This window comes from Ranitomeya imitator, chromosome 3 (genome assembly GCF_032444005.1).
Source record: "Ranitomeya imitator isolate aRanImi1 chromosome 3, aRanImi1.pri, whole genome shotgun sequence".
In the NCBI taxonomy this organism is placed as follows: domain Eukaryota; kingdom Metazoa; phylum Chordata; class Amphibia; order Anura; family Dendrobatidae; genus Ranitomeya; species Ranitomeya imitator.
The window spans coordinates 734,704,450-734,719,942 of NC_091284.1; the positions used below are offsets into that span (position 1 = coordinate 734,704,450).

General features: G+C 42.5%; 1 long non-coding RNA gene across 1 annotated transcript in view; it reads left to right on the top strand.

Moving 5' to 3' along the window:
* Positions 1-1,376: 1,376 nt before the first annotated feature.
* LOC138672319 (uncharacterized) overlaps positions 1,377-15,493 on the top strand; it is a 75,161-nt gene continuing 61,044 nt past the window's right edge. The window contains exon 1 of the long non-coding RNA XR_011319706.1: positions 1,377-1,458. This is a non-coding gene — a long non-coding RNA (uncharacterized lncRNA). The remainder of the gene's footprint in view (positions 1,459-15,493) is intronic.

Genomic DNA, 15,493 nt, shown 5'->3' on the forward strand with positions numbered 1-15,493 from the left:
TTATTTTCCAAAAAGGGAAATCTATCGACAGGCTAACACACAGCCATTATTCCGCACCTGTAAAGGAGACATGGCTCCCCAATCCACCGAGGGGTTGCCATAAATGTAGTGGCTGTGTGGCATGCCCGGTGATTTCAGTGGGGTCGAAATTCACAAGTGAAGTCACAGGGAGGGAATATCAGATCTACCACTTTATCAACTGCAAGTCAAGGGGAGTTATATATAGGGTGGTGTGCTCTTGTGGCCTTGAATATGTAGGCAAGACGATACGCGAATTCAGGAGACGAGTGGGGGAACACTTGAGAGACATCGCCCTTAAAAGGGATACCCCACTGGCCAGACATGTCAACAAGGAACACCATGGAGAAAGCCATAATTTAAAGTTTATGGGGATTGACAAGATTAATGCACCAAAGAGAGGGGGAAATTGGGATCAATTAATCCTACAGTGCGAGACCAGGTGGATCTATCGCCTCAAGACACAAACACCTAGGGGCCTGAATGAGATTTTAACATTCAGTTGCTTCCTATAGAGATTTGAATCCAAGTAACCGTCAAGACCACATTTTCAGTATGGGCACGAACCCTTTACTTCCTTCTAACTTTTAGAACATCAGGGATATAGAGGGCTACTGATAGGGTGAGCCATCGTGGAATGGGGGCGCCATTTCTTTCGTCACTTCTATCCTAGGGTGCCAACCTCCATTGCTAGGTAGGGTATCAGAATTAGGAGGCTAATAGGAAAAGGCGTGGGTTCGTACATCAGTCTTTCCCTCTATTTGCTTTCTTCTGGACACTTAAGGGGGGTATTGTTTAAAGAAAATTTCCCCTTCTCTACATCTCTCCTTTATCCTTTAAAAAAAGTCCTTCCATACCGTTTTTTTGGGGGGGCACACTTTACCTTATAAGTTCCGGGATTTAGAGTCTGCCACCATAGATACCTTTAATCAAATGGATACTTTTACACCATTTATTTATTTATTTATTTATTTATTTATTTTTCCTTTTTTTGGATAAACCAAGCACATATCCTAGACAAAAGATTCTCCTTCCCATGAAGAAGTATAAGCAGAATCTTATCTTTGACAATATTCCCTCAGTGTTAAAGGAACTTAGGCAAGCTAGGACTAGCTATATGACACTAGGGGGTTAATACCTTCTGTTCTACAGGCACGCTCTGGGATACGGGACTTGATCTCCCAGTATTGTGCCTCTATTAGGAGGACTACGGTAGTCACGAGCTGACAAGGACGCTTAGAGCAGGGATAGAGATTTACGGCTTAGCTAGGCGTTGTCAGGGTAACACCAGGTACGCATCGCTGGAGAGCACATTGGTGGCTCAGCGGCGCGCCGGATGTAAAGTGTGCGGTCCAGCGGTGTGTTCCACAGCAACGCACAGGAAGCGATGCTTAATCAGCGTGATATGAAGAGAGCGGGCAGCCTATTTAATAACAGCCGGTAAGAGGCGCGTTAGACCGTCACAGCACCCCGTCTTCCCCTGATGAGTAGAGAAAAAAGAAACGCGTAGGGAAGTATACCTTTTCGTTACTTTGCATTGGGGGTCACTATATAAAAACTGGTGATATTCTATGATGGGGTATTTGTATGGATAATGATGTGCCATCTCCCCAGTCTTTACACCAGATAAAAACGGTCATTAATTCGTTATAGGGTGAAACTGTTCACTTTTTTTTCCTTTCACACACCATTTTGAGCGGTCATTGCCAATAATAGATGCATATATAAAGAGCATATGTGGTCTGATCTGCCAAATGACCAGGTGATGTGAAATTTGATATTTTTCCGCACTGCCAGCTGATATCGGACCTTTATGTTCCCATGATAGATTTATTCATAGGGATCTTGGGATATTGAGGTCTGAGGCAGTTCGATTTATTTGTGATATTGGCATTTCTTCTTTTGAAATGTGACGTACTGTGAGTCCTTTATGTGTTTTGATTATTTGGGTCTACCATTTTTTAACGAGTTTATTAAAAGTTAATTTTTAATCTAGAATCACACCCTGCTTTTTATACTGAACTCTCAATTGAGGTGAAGCAGAACATCCTGAGGCTGAAAAAAAAGAAAAAATCCATCAGAGAGATAGCAGACATGCTTGGAGTAGCAAAATCAACAGTTGGGTACATTCTGAGAAAAAAGGAATTGACTGTTGAGCTTGGGAACTCAAAAAGGCCTGGGCGTCCACGGATGACAACAGTGGTGGATGATCGCCGCATACTTAATTTGGTGAAGAAGAACCCGTTCACAACATCAACTGAAGTCCAGAACACTCTCAGTGAAGTAGGTGTATCTGTCTCTAAGTCAACAGTAAAGAGAAGACTCCATGACAGTAAATACAAAGGGTTCACATCTAGATGCAAACCATTCATCAATACCAAAAATAGACAGGCCAGAGTTAAATTTGCAGAAAAACACCTCAAGAAGCCAGCTCAGTTCTGGAAAAGTATTCTATGGACAGATGAGACAAAGATCAACCTGTACCAGAATGATGGGAAGAAAAAAGTTTGGAGAAGAAAGGGAACGGCACATGATCCAAGGCACACCACATCCTCTGTAAAACATGGTGGAGGCAACGTAATGGCATGGGCATGCATGGCTTTCAATGGCACTGGGTCACTTGTGTTTATTGATTACATAAGAGCAGACAAGAGTAGCCGGATGAATTCTGAAGTGTACCGGGATATACTTTCAGCCCAGATTCAGCCAAATGCTGCAAAGTTGATTGGACGGCGCTTCATAGTACAGATGGACAATGACCCCAAGCATACAGCCAAAGCTACCCAGGAGTTCATGAGTGCCAAAAAGTGGAACATTCTGCAATGGCCAAGTCAATCTCCAGATCTAAACCCAATTGAGCATGCATTTCACTTGCTCAAATCCAGACTTAAGACGGAAAGACCCACAAACAAGCAAGACCTGAAGGCTGCGGCTGTAAAGGCCTGGCAAAGCATTAAGAAGGAGGAAACCCAGCGTTTGGTGATGTCCATGGGTTCCAGACTTAAGGCAGTGATTGCCTCCAAAGGATTTGCAACAAAATAAAAATATTTTGTTTGGGTTATGTTTATTTGTCCAATTACTTTTGACCTCCTAAAATGTGGAGTGTTTGTAAAGAAATGTGTGCAATTCCTACATTTTCTATCAGATATTTTTGTTCAACCCTTCAAATTAAACGTTACAATCTGCACTTGAATTCTGTTGTAGAGGTTTCATTTCAAATCCAATGTGGTGGCATGCAGAGCCCAAATCGCGAAAATTGTGTCACTGTCCAAATATTTCTGGCCCTAACTGTACATATATGTGTCTACTGACATATATATATATATATATATATATATATATATACCTATTCTTTGTGTAGACATTTATTCTACCTATTCTATTGTAAGCTGTCAGTGTGATTTTACTGTACAGCGCACAGAATTACCGGCTTTTCTCTGTAACACCGCTGCGTATTTCTCGCAAGTCACACTGCTGGTCCGTGTGTAATCCGTATTTTTGGGGCTTCCATAGACTTTCATTGGCGTTTTATTTGCGCAATACGGTGACAAACGCAGCATGCTGCGATTTTCTACGGCCGTAGAAAGCCGTATAATACTGATCAGTAAAATACGGCAGATAGGAGCAGGGGCATAGAGAATAATTGTGCCGTATTTTTTGCGAGTTTTACGGACGTAGTTTCTGCGCTCTTACGTCCGTAAAACTCGCAAGTGTGACGCCGGCCTTACCCAAATTTTCCATTCTCCACGATCATGTTCTTGTGGCCAAGGCTGCTCTAGGTTTTGGGCATCACTATATAGCATGTTGTCCTGTTCATCTTGGAGCATGAAATCAAGAAATGTAGTGGTAAAGAGCTCCTTGGAGTGTACTAGCGTGGGATCACTAGTCTCCTGGGACTCAACATGGTGGGAGGAAAGAGGATCTGAGTGAGGATTAAGTGATCCAAACTTTAGACTTTAGGCTCATGAGACTGGACCATGTGGAAAACTGTGTGGTGCTGCGAAGCCTGCTGGAAGAGTCTCACAGTGAGAACTGTAGCAACTGCGTGCGGTGTCAACTGTATGTGACAGCTGACACCCCGCAGCAACGCCCACGATCAGTAGTGACAGCGACAGAGGGGCATCGCGCAGGGACGGGGGCTCCCTGTGCTCTCCCACCGGAACAACGCGATGCAATCACGTTGTTCCAGTGTTCTGGAAGGAGTCCCCGGATTCAAAATGGCTGCGGGGCTCTTTCCGGAAAGCCTCCTGCACAGCCTGTCAGATCACTGATCTGACACAGTGCTATGCAAAGTGTCAGATCAGCGATATGATGAAATATAGTGATGTCCCACCGTGGGACAATATTAGAAAGTGAAAAAAAAAAGAATGTATTAAAAGAAAAAAAAATCCCCAAATAAAGAAAAAAAAAATTATTTTCCAATAAATTCATTTATTTATGTAAATAAAAAAAAACAATAAAAGTACACATATTTGGTATCGCCGCATCCATAACGACCCGCTCTATAAAACTATCCCACTAGTTAACCCCTTCAGTGAACACTGCAAAAAATAAATAAAAAATGAGGCAAAAAACAATGCTTTGTCATCATACTGCCGAACAAAAAGTGCAATAAAATGTGATCAAAGAGGCGGATACAAATAACCGCTGAAATCGTCATCTTGTCCCGCAAAAAAAAAGCCGCCATACAGCATCATCAGCAGAAAACGATGCAAAACAATTATTTTTTATATAAAATAGTTTTTATTGTGTAAAAGCACCAAAACATAAAAAAAAGATATAAATGAGGTATCGCTGTAATCATACTAAGCCGAAGAATAAAGCTGCTTTATCAATTTTACCACACGTGGAACGGTATATACACCACCCCTAAAAGAAATTCAGGAATTGCTGATTTTTGTTCATTCTTCCTCCGAAAAATTGGAATAAAAAGTGATCAAAAAATGTCATGTGCCCGAAAATGGTACCATTAAAAATGTCAACTCGTCCTGCAAAAAACAAGACCTCACATGACTCTGTGGGCCAAAATATGGATAAATTATAAAATGTGGTGATGCAAAAAACTATGTGGTGATGCAATAAAAAGCGTCTCTTAGTGTGTGACAGCTGCCAAACAAAAACGCGCTATAAAAACCCGCTATAAATAGTAAATCAAACCCCCCTTTATCACCCCCTTAGTTAGGGAAAAATAATAAAATTAAAAAAATGTATTTATTTCCATTTTCCCATTAGGGCTAAGGTTAGGGTTAGGGCTAATGTTAGGGTTAGGATTGGGGCTAAAGTTAGGGTTAGGGTTTGGGCTAAAGTTAGGGTTAGGTTTGAGGCTAAAGTTAGGGTTAGGGTTGGTGCTAAAGTTAGGTTTGGGGCTAAAGTTAGGGTTAGGGTTGGGGCTAAAGTTAGGGTTAGAGCTGGGGCTTAAGTTAGGGTTAGGGTTGGGGCTAAAGTTAAGATGTGGATTATGTTTACGGTTGGGGATAGGGTTGGGATTAGGGTTAGGGGTGTGTCAGGGTTAGGGGTGTGGTTAGGGTTATGGTTAGGGTTGAGATTAGGGCTGGTATAAGGGTCAGGGGTGTGTTGGGGTTAGGGGTGTGATCAGGGTTATGGTTAGGGTTGGAATTAGGGTAAGGGGTGTGTTTGGGTTAGGGGTGTCATTAGGGTTATGGATGGGATTAGGCTTAGGGGTGCATTGGGGTTAGGGTTGGAGTTAGAATTGGGGGGTTTCCACTGTTTAGGCACATCAGGGGCTCTCCAAACGTGACATAACGTCCGATCTCAATTCCAGCCAATTCTGCATTGAAAAAGTAAAACAGTGCTCCTTCCCTTCCGAGCTCTCCCTTGCACCCAAACAGGGGTTTACCCCAACATATAGGGTATCAGCGTACTCAGGACAAAGTGAACAACAACTTTTTGGGTCTAATTTCTCCTGATACCCTTGGGAAAATAAAAATTTGGGAGTAAAATATCATTTTCGTGGAAAAAATTTTCTTTTTTATTTTAACAGCTCTGCGTTATAAACTTTAGCGAAACACTTGGGGGTTCAAAGTTCTCACAACACATCTAGATAAGTTCCTTGATAAGTTCCTAGTTTCCAATATGGGATCACTTGTGGGAGTTTCTACTGTTTAGGTACATTAGGGGCTCTGCAAACGCAACGTGACGCCCGCAGACCATTCCATCAAAGTGTGCATTCCAAAACAGCGCTCCTTCCCTTCCGAGCTCTGCCATGCAGCCAAACGGTAGTTCCCTCCCACATATGGGGTATCAGCAAACACAGGACAAATTGGACAATAACTTTTGGGGTCCAATTTCTCCTATTACCCTTGGGAAAATAAAAAATTGTGGCTAAAAATCATTTTGTGGAAAAAAAAAAGATTTTTTAATTTTCACGGCTCTACACTCTAGACTTTAGTGAAACAATTGGGGGTTCAAAGTGCTCACCACACATCTAGATAAGTTCCTTAGGGGGTCTTCTTTCCAAAATGGGGTCACTTTTGGGGGGTTTCCACTGTTTAGGCACATCAGGGGCTCTCCAAACGCGACATGGTGTCCGACCTCAATTCAGACAATTTTGCATTGAAAAGTCAAACGGCGCTCCTTCCCTTCCAAGCTCTTCCATGCACCCAAACAGTGGTTTACTCCCACACACGGTGTATCAGCATACTCAGGATAAATTGCACAACAACTTTTGGGGTCCAATTTGTTCTGTTACCCTTGGGAAAATAAAAAATTTGGGGCGAAAAAATAATTTTTTGTGAAAAAAATATGATTTTTTTTTTGTACGGCTCTACATTATAAACTTCTGTGAAGCACTTGGAGATTCAAAGTGCTCAACACACATCTAGATTAGTTCCTTAGGAGGTCTGCTTTCCAAAATGGTGTTATTTGTGGAGGGTTTCCACTGTTTAGGCACATCCTAGGCTCGCCAAATGCGACATGGTGTCCGATCTCAATTCCAACAAATTTTGCATTGAAAAGTTAAATGGTGCTCCTTCCCATCCAAGCTCTGCCATGTGCCCAAACAGTGGTTTACCCCCACATATGGGGTATCGGCGTACTCAGGACAAATTGTACAACAACTTTTGTGGTCCAATTTCTCCTGTTACCCTAGGTAAAATAAAACAAATTGGATCTGAAGTAAAAATTTTGTGTGAAAAAGTTAAATGTTCAATTTTTTTTAAACATTCCAAAAATTCCTGTGAAGCACCTAAAGGGTTAATATACTTTTTGAATGTGGTTTTGAGTACCTTGAGGGGAGCATTTTTAGAATAGTGTCACTTTTGAGCATTTTCTGTCATATAGGCCCCTCAAACTCACTTCAAGTGTGAGGTGGTCCCTAAAAAAATGGTTTTGCAAATTTTGTTGTAAAAATGAGAAATTGCTGGTCAACTTTTAACCCTTATAACTGCCTAACAAAAAAAACCATGTTTCCAAAATTGTGCTAATGTAAAGCAGACATGTGGTACTGTTTTTATTAACTATTTTGTATGATATGACTCTCTAATTTAAGGGCATAAGAACTAAAATTTTAAAAATTGCAAAATTTTCTAAATTTTCGCCAAATTTCCATTTTTTTCACAAATAAATGCAAATCAAATTGAAGAAATTTTACCACTATCATAAAGTATAATATGTCATGAGAAAACATTCTCAGAATCACCAGGATCCGTTGAAGCATTTCAGAGTTATGACCTCATAAAGTGACAGTGGTCAGAATTGAAAAAAATGGCCTGGTCAGGAAGTTGAAAACAGGCTTCGGGGTGCATAGGTTAAGGGCAAAGTCAGATTGCCATATTTCTCTGCGCATCGCACTGCATCGACTGGCCTGGCACCTCTCCTGACCTGAGCAAGACAGCGTGATTGATTACTATGCAGCTGTCAAGCTCAGGTCAGGAGAGCTGACAGCTAGTACCAGGTTTACGATGCGATTCTTGCACAAGAAATATGGCAGTCTGTCTCTACCCTAAAGGTTTGATACTGACTTTTAGGATTGCTACCCTCAAGATCTAGTCCTCTTCCTATCTCTGAAGAGGATATTTGCAGCATAACAGCTGAGACAGCATATGCATAACATAACAGGGTATTAAATAACATAAGTTACTTCAAAGGTCCAAGCCAAGAACAGAGTTCAAGGATATGTCTTATATGATACTATATACATTTCTTTACTGTTCCTTACAAGTGAAATTGTATAGAGCCATAATATGTCTGTGTTCATGAACCCTGTGGGCAACAACCTTTGGTTTGCTTCACCTGCAGGTTAATTTTTCAAAATTAGGCCGGGGTCACACTAGCATATGGCATCCGATGTGAGAGCATCGGATGCGATATTCTAATGACCCTCGGCTCCTGCTTTGCTGCGAGCGGGAGCCGAGTGTCATGCGTCTGTGCTCCGAGCCTCTCGCCCAGAGACAATCGGAGCACATCTCTGGAGGAGGCGGAGAAAGTAATTTCTCCATCTCCTCCACTGCCGGCGTCAGCGTATATCGCACCGCACTCAGATGATTTCCGACTGATGTGCGTTGTGGCACTCGCACCCATAATCTTATATGGGTGCAAGTGAGCCGAGACTCTTTGCCAATTGCAGCATGCTGCAATTGTTCTCGCATGCCGATTCGGCATGAGAAAATAATCGCAGATGTGATCTGTCCCATAAATTAACACTGGTCCGAGTGCTATGCGATGTTTTCTCGCATAGCACTCGTTCGTATTCTACGCTAGTGTGACCCTGGCCTTAGTGAAAAAATCTGCCACCATATCGGGTGTGTTTTGTTATAGGAATAGTGTACAATGAATTGATAACACAGTGGTCAGGGATCACACACCATAACTGCAAGCTATGAAGCTATCCAGCGGCTTACATCTATGAATAACAGGACACCAGCTTTCCTTCCAATAACATACTTTCTTCTATTTTTGCTATTACATTTTCTTCTCTATGGCACCCACAGGGCAATACTTAGCCTAATTAAAATGGCCATAAACCAATTTTTGGACTGCTTAACTAGTTAGTTATAATTCTAGGCTTCCCAGTTCATTATTTTCATTGTTTATTTTATTGTAAAATAATTAATGAATCACTGGTTAAACATTTTAAAGGTATTTATTTGATATGTTAAAAAGAATTGAATGCGTGATTATGTCCAGAAGAAAAAAAAATTCAATGTCATATTCTCTGCAAGACTAGTCTCATTACTCTGATTTTTTGACTAATTAGTGTTGCTCATTTGTCTTTGAACTATAAGGGATTCTTGTAATCCTTTCATCGAGTATCGCAATGTGTCTCTATTCTGTCTTCATAGTGTGTAAACGACTAAACTTCACTACGGTTTGTGAAACAGGGCTCGGTAGACCACTTGACGAGATGAATAGAGATTTTTTATGAGGTCAGTTTCTCATTGTGTTGCTATAGGCATGAATTTGTCTGCCTTTTTTTCCATCTATCTGCATTCCCCAAACATGACAGGATTGACCTTTGTTGCAACAAACCAAGTCCATATCTTCCTACATAAAATCTGTTCAGATATGCAATGTGATCATTGGGGTCAACTATACTGTAATTCCAATTCTCAAACTATAAATATGTGACTATTATTTAGTTTCATTTAACTACCGTAGTTTAAAATGATTCTGCATACTTCATAATTAAATGTATTATAAAAAAGGCAAAAAACCTTTGGATTAGAGATGAGCAAACTAATTGTAAACCAATTGATTTCACTACGAATTTCCACCCCAAATTTGTATTAATGAATCCATTCACATACCTCTGCGACCACTGCTTTCCTGGTCATCTGACTGTTCCTCCTTATCCCAATTCTCATTCTGGGCCCTCCTGTGGGTGCCATTGATTAGGGTTCACATGGTCATGTGGGGGGCGATGAAAATAATGGACGTCAATTATGCTCATTACATCTCATCTGACCGCTTTATGTTGATAATGTCAATGACTTTGTTGAGCTCCATGTACCCCTGTGGTAAAGAAAGAAGATGCTAATACAACTGGAAGGGGAGGAAGGACAAACAGGGGCCGATCTATCAGGTGTTGGCAAGAAGAAAAAAGAGGGTCGAGGAGAGATGAGTGGCGCATTGGCGGATTCCAGTCGCACTGAATTTGTTTGAAGCGTATCCTCACCCTTTCCTTCAGATAGCACACGTTGAGAGATTTTCTGAACTCTATATTGGACTGGCGCTGCTTGAAGTTACATGAGATTCTTCTTGTAGACATTAAAGGTTCGTGACTTGAGGAGCTGAACAAAACTCATGACCTTGAGGATCATGAATAAAAATAGAATTAGGATACATTCAGACAGCAGAATTTTTCTTCAAAGACATTGACATTGCTCAATAAATCCAATATACAGGAAAAGGCTAGTAATTTTTATTGCTTTATTCAATCCACACAATAGCACTCTTAAACTCACCAGGGGAAGTGGATCCTCCAAGCTCAAGGTCCGGGTGGGCACATGTGCCACATGCGTCAGTATAGCAAATGGGTGAGGCACACAAGCATGGATAGCTGGGATACTGTAAACCACAGGCAGGTGGGAGATGTCCAAGAGACAATTAACAGGCAACGGAGATGCTGGAAACCACAGTTGGAAAACGTCCAGGAGACCATGGACAGGCAGATGAGATTCTGGAAACCACAGGCAGGAGACATCCAGAAGACTGCAGGCAGGCAGCTGAAAAACGCAGGTATATGGGAGATGTCCAGTAGACTGCAGGCAAGCAGCTGGGATGCTGTAAACTGCAGGCAGAAGACCTCCAGGAGACTGCAGGCGGGTATTTGGGAACCTGGAAAACCAGGTGGGCAGAAGACGTTAAGGAGACTGCAGACAGGCAGCAGAGCAGGTGTAGGTACTTAGAAGCACTGAATTCTTAATACATTATATTATATAGTCTTTTAGCCTTATATAGGCCCGGCAGGTACACACATGGGATCACACCGGGCCATCTACAAAACCCAACATTGAGGACAACAAAGTCTAGCGGACTGGGATGAGGGAAGGAAAGCCTGGTTCCGGGACAGGTGAGTAGCAAGCACAAACTACATATCAACATGATTTTACAAAATAAGTTGGGTGGTTTCACAAATAGGAGCAGATTTATTAAAACTGTCTAAAAGAACTAGTCTTCTTGTCCATAGCAACCAATCACAGTGTAAGGCGGTGGCAGGGAACCTCTGTTACTTCATCTCTCCTTCACACTGAACCCATGCGGCACCTCAATGTTTCCCTCATGTTTTATATTGTTATGCCGTGTATTACTGTGTAATGTGCTGTATTTGTTATGTAACTGTATTTGTACATAATTAGTTCAAGGATAGGAGTTAAAAAGGCTGACAACAGGCTGACAGGGAAGGAATTTCCTGTTCCTGGAGCAGAGCCCGGGCAGGCTTGCCTGAGGCAGGACATGCTCCACTGCCAGGAGCAGAGTGCACCCTGGTCGAGGGGGCCACTAGCTAACACGGACTGTCGGGCAGTGTGGATGGGTCCTGGTGTTGAGGACACACCCCAGAAGGACTTTTATGGTTCCTGGCCTGGATGGGAACTGTGGAAACCATGCCATCTCACAAAGCTGCAGGGACAGAGCAGGAACCATTGCATTGTTATAGTAAAGTTTTCCTGTTGGAGCAGAACTGTGGACTGTGGTGTTTTCCTACGAGCACATCCCCAGAGGCTGGAGTACACGTAAAATTGTTACAATTCGTACAAAGAAAAGCTGCAGACCAAAAATTGGGGAACACAAAACAGATACAAAAATAATAATTTTATTGAATACAAAGCCAACAAACTTGTTAAAAACAATTAAAAGTCAAAAAGACTTGACATAAGAAAACCCAAACAGCTTATAATGAAGCTTAGGACTGCCCTTCCCAAGGCCAATAGGAAGTCAAAGTAACAAAATTAGTGCAATAAATAAGTATGACAATTGCTAATGAAGGTTAGAGCAATATGTGCAGATACCAACAGTAATTCAATATAAATCCAGACAATACAAATAGATGATGTACATAAATACACACCTTCAAAATAGCAACAAGCCAAAATGTACCATAGCTGCCATACACCAATTCTAACCTATAATAGGCAGATAGCCACTGAATTAGCAATCTGCAAAGTGCGTATATCACTGATAGCACTCGCACCAGCAAAAGAGCCATGCTGTGCAAGATAACAGAGTGGCTAATACAAACCTAGAACAGCGAATGGTACATATGAAAGGCCTGGGAGTGGGGGAGCCCGTGGAGATGCCCAAAACGTAAAATGGTTACTAACTGACTGTACCACAGGACTAGGACCTCAATTGTCTGAGTGCAAGGGGCCGGGGTGCTCACTGACATTGTCTTAGTAAACTTTGCTATGTCTACCACCCCGTGCCATCTTGTTACAACAGCACTACAAGAGCACTTTTTGAACAGAAAATTAAACTCTGATTGGATGCTGTTGACATCAAAGTCAGTTTTCTCTTAGACAGTCAAGTTCAATTTAAATACAGTTTTGGAGCCTAAGACAGAAGTGGATTCAAATAAAATGAAAAATACATATCATTATTATTATTATTGTTTATTATTATTATAACACCATTTATTCCATAGCGCTTTACATGTGAGGAGGGGTATACATAGTTCATTACAAAAAAAGTTTATGTACAAATATTGAGTTCCCTTACAAATTTTGTGTGTTTCTGGTGCCGTTCTGAACATTACTATCTCCGAGTTTCATTCCATCTTTCAAGGGCTTTTCGCACCAAAATGTTTCATGATTTTATTGATAAGCCAGATTGATCAGTGGTGCTTTATCCTCTTAAACCTCATCTATTCCAAGAAAAGGTCAGTTTCAGGCCCCTTCAACAGAGGAATTAAATTAAAATCATAGAGCATTTCCTGTAACTCTTATTCATTTTACTGTGGTCATTCTTGGCATGCAGAGTTGTAAGGGCTAATATCTAATATCAACTCATTCTGGAAATTGGTGGGAAGCTTTTATAACCTCTCCTATCAATAAGTCCTAAAAAAATTTTTTGTTGGAAAACCCTTAAAGCAATCCAGTGGACTAAGCTGTCCTTATATTTCATAGTAGCGCATTCATCTGAACTTGTTTTAGATTTCTCATGGACTGCATTAAAGGGATTGTCTGGTTGGAACAAGAATACGTGATAACTTTAGGCTGGTGGGGGTCCGACTGGTGAGACCCCCAGCAATCGCCAAAACAGAACACTTTTATCTTCTTTAGAATGGAGGTGCAGATCTTCGCTCCATTCATTCAGTATGGGACTGCTGGATTGTTGTACATGGCTTTTTCTGGCAGTTCAAACAGAAAACAAATGGATTGGCAGTTGTTTGTGCACTCCATTCTAAAGTGGATACAAATGGCCTGATCTGACAATCAGTTGGGGTCCAAGTGGTTGGACCTCGACTGATCTGAAAGTGATCACTTACCACCCAAACAACCCTTGGGATGGGATTTTTATGGCCAATCGGTTGTTGTCCTGAACAAACTGGTATGGTTTCCACTTCAGGCCAGCTGTGTAACTGGGCCCTAGAGCAAATTTGAGACTGGCCACCCCCTTCACCAGCATGCTGAACAGATGCACAAACCCCAGTGTTTTGGCTAGTGATTATAAAGACATACAGTATGTGTTGGCCCCCAATAAATAAAATGCAGATAAAATATATAAATCTCAGTTAAACCTGCAATAAGATCATTTTCTAAGTTATATAATGTATATAAGTGAATACAGTACAACTGTGCAGGTAATTCCAGTGACCAACTGGTGAGGTGACATCACAAATTGCAGTAATTAATTTAATCTTCAACAGGCAGAGACTGCTCTGATCCCTTTCAGCCAGGAATCGCCTTTTCAGAATGAAATACACAGACATTTATGTTTGATTACTTCTAGAGCACGCTCCGACACATTTTTCCCCACTTCTTCATTTGTTGAAGTACCACAATGCCGCCTTGGTACCCTACATAGTAAGGCCGGTTTCACACGTCAGTGGCTCCGGTACGTGAGGTGACAGTTTCCTCACGTACCGGAGACACTGCCTCACGTAGACACATTGAAAGCAATGTGTCACTGCACATGTCAGCGTGTTTTCACGGACCGTGTGTCCATGTGCAAAACACGGAGACATGTCAGTGTTCGTGGGAGCGCACGGATTACACGGACCCATTAAAGTCAATGGGTCTGTGTAAAACACGTACCGCACATGGACGCTGTCTGTGTGCAGTCCGTGTGCCGTGCAGGAGACAGCGCTACTGTAAGCGCTGTCCCCCCACGTGGTCCTGAAGCGGCCATTCATATCTTCTTTCCAGCAGCGTTCGCTGGAAAGAAGATATGAAAAATCTTTTTTTTTTGTCCTCGTGTTTAAAATAAAGATCCCTGCCGCCACCCCCCTCCCACCCCCTGTGCGCCCCCCGCTGTTACTAAAATACTCACCCGCTCCTTCGCAGCGTTCTGTCCTCACCGCACCTTCTCCTGTATGAGCGGTCACGTGGGGCTGCCGATTACAGTCATGAATATGCGGCTCCACCTCCCATAGGGGTGGAGACGCATATTCATTACTATAAAAAGCGGCACCTCGTGACCGCTCATACAGGAGAAGGTGCGGCGAGGACAGGATGCTGCAAGGGAGCGGATGAGTATTTTAGTAACAGCGAGGGGGGGGCGCACAGGGGGTGGGAGGGGGCTATCGACAGTGATCTTTATTTTAAACACGAGGACAAAAAGAAAAAGGATTTTTCATATCTTCTTTCCAGCGAACGCTGCTGGAAAGAAGATATGAATGGCCGCTTCAGCACCAGATGCAGGGGACAGCGCTTATCTCTAGTGCTGTCTCCTGCACGCTCCATGTGGTACCCAGTCGGCACACGGGCGGCACACATTTGCCGCACGTGTGCCACACTGATGTACCACGGGAGCTCACGGAGACACGGACACGGATAATTCCGGTACCGATTTTTCCGGTACCAGAATTATCTGGACCTGTGAGACTGGCCTAACATAGCATCATATGCAACGTTTAAGGATCTTGTTCTTAAAGGGCCACTGTCACCCCCCTCCAGCCGTTATAAACTAAAAGAGCCACCTTGTGCAGCAGTAATGCTGCATTCTAACAAGGTGGCTCTTTTAGTTTTTGTTTCTGTTATTGCCCCAATAAATGTATTTATAATTCTGCTGAAATACCTGTCTTTGTCCATGGAGGCGGGTCTGAAGCCTCCTCTTAGAAGCGCCCAACTGCCGTCACTCATCTCTTGTGTAGATTTTCGCCGCCCCCTCAGCGCTGTTATTGTGTGAATTCCGGCGCCTGCGCTCTGCTCTTCTGCCTTGCGCAGGCGCATAGAGCATTATCCGTCCGAGCGCTGGTGCCGGGTTCCTTTCTGCGCCTGTGCCGTCATTGCGGCCAGCCTGTTACTGAATCCCCACCCCGCACTGTGTTATGCAGTATGCACAGTGCGGGGCTGGGATT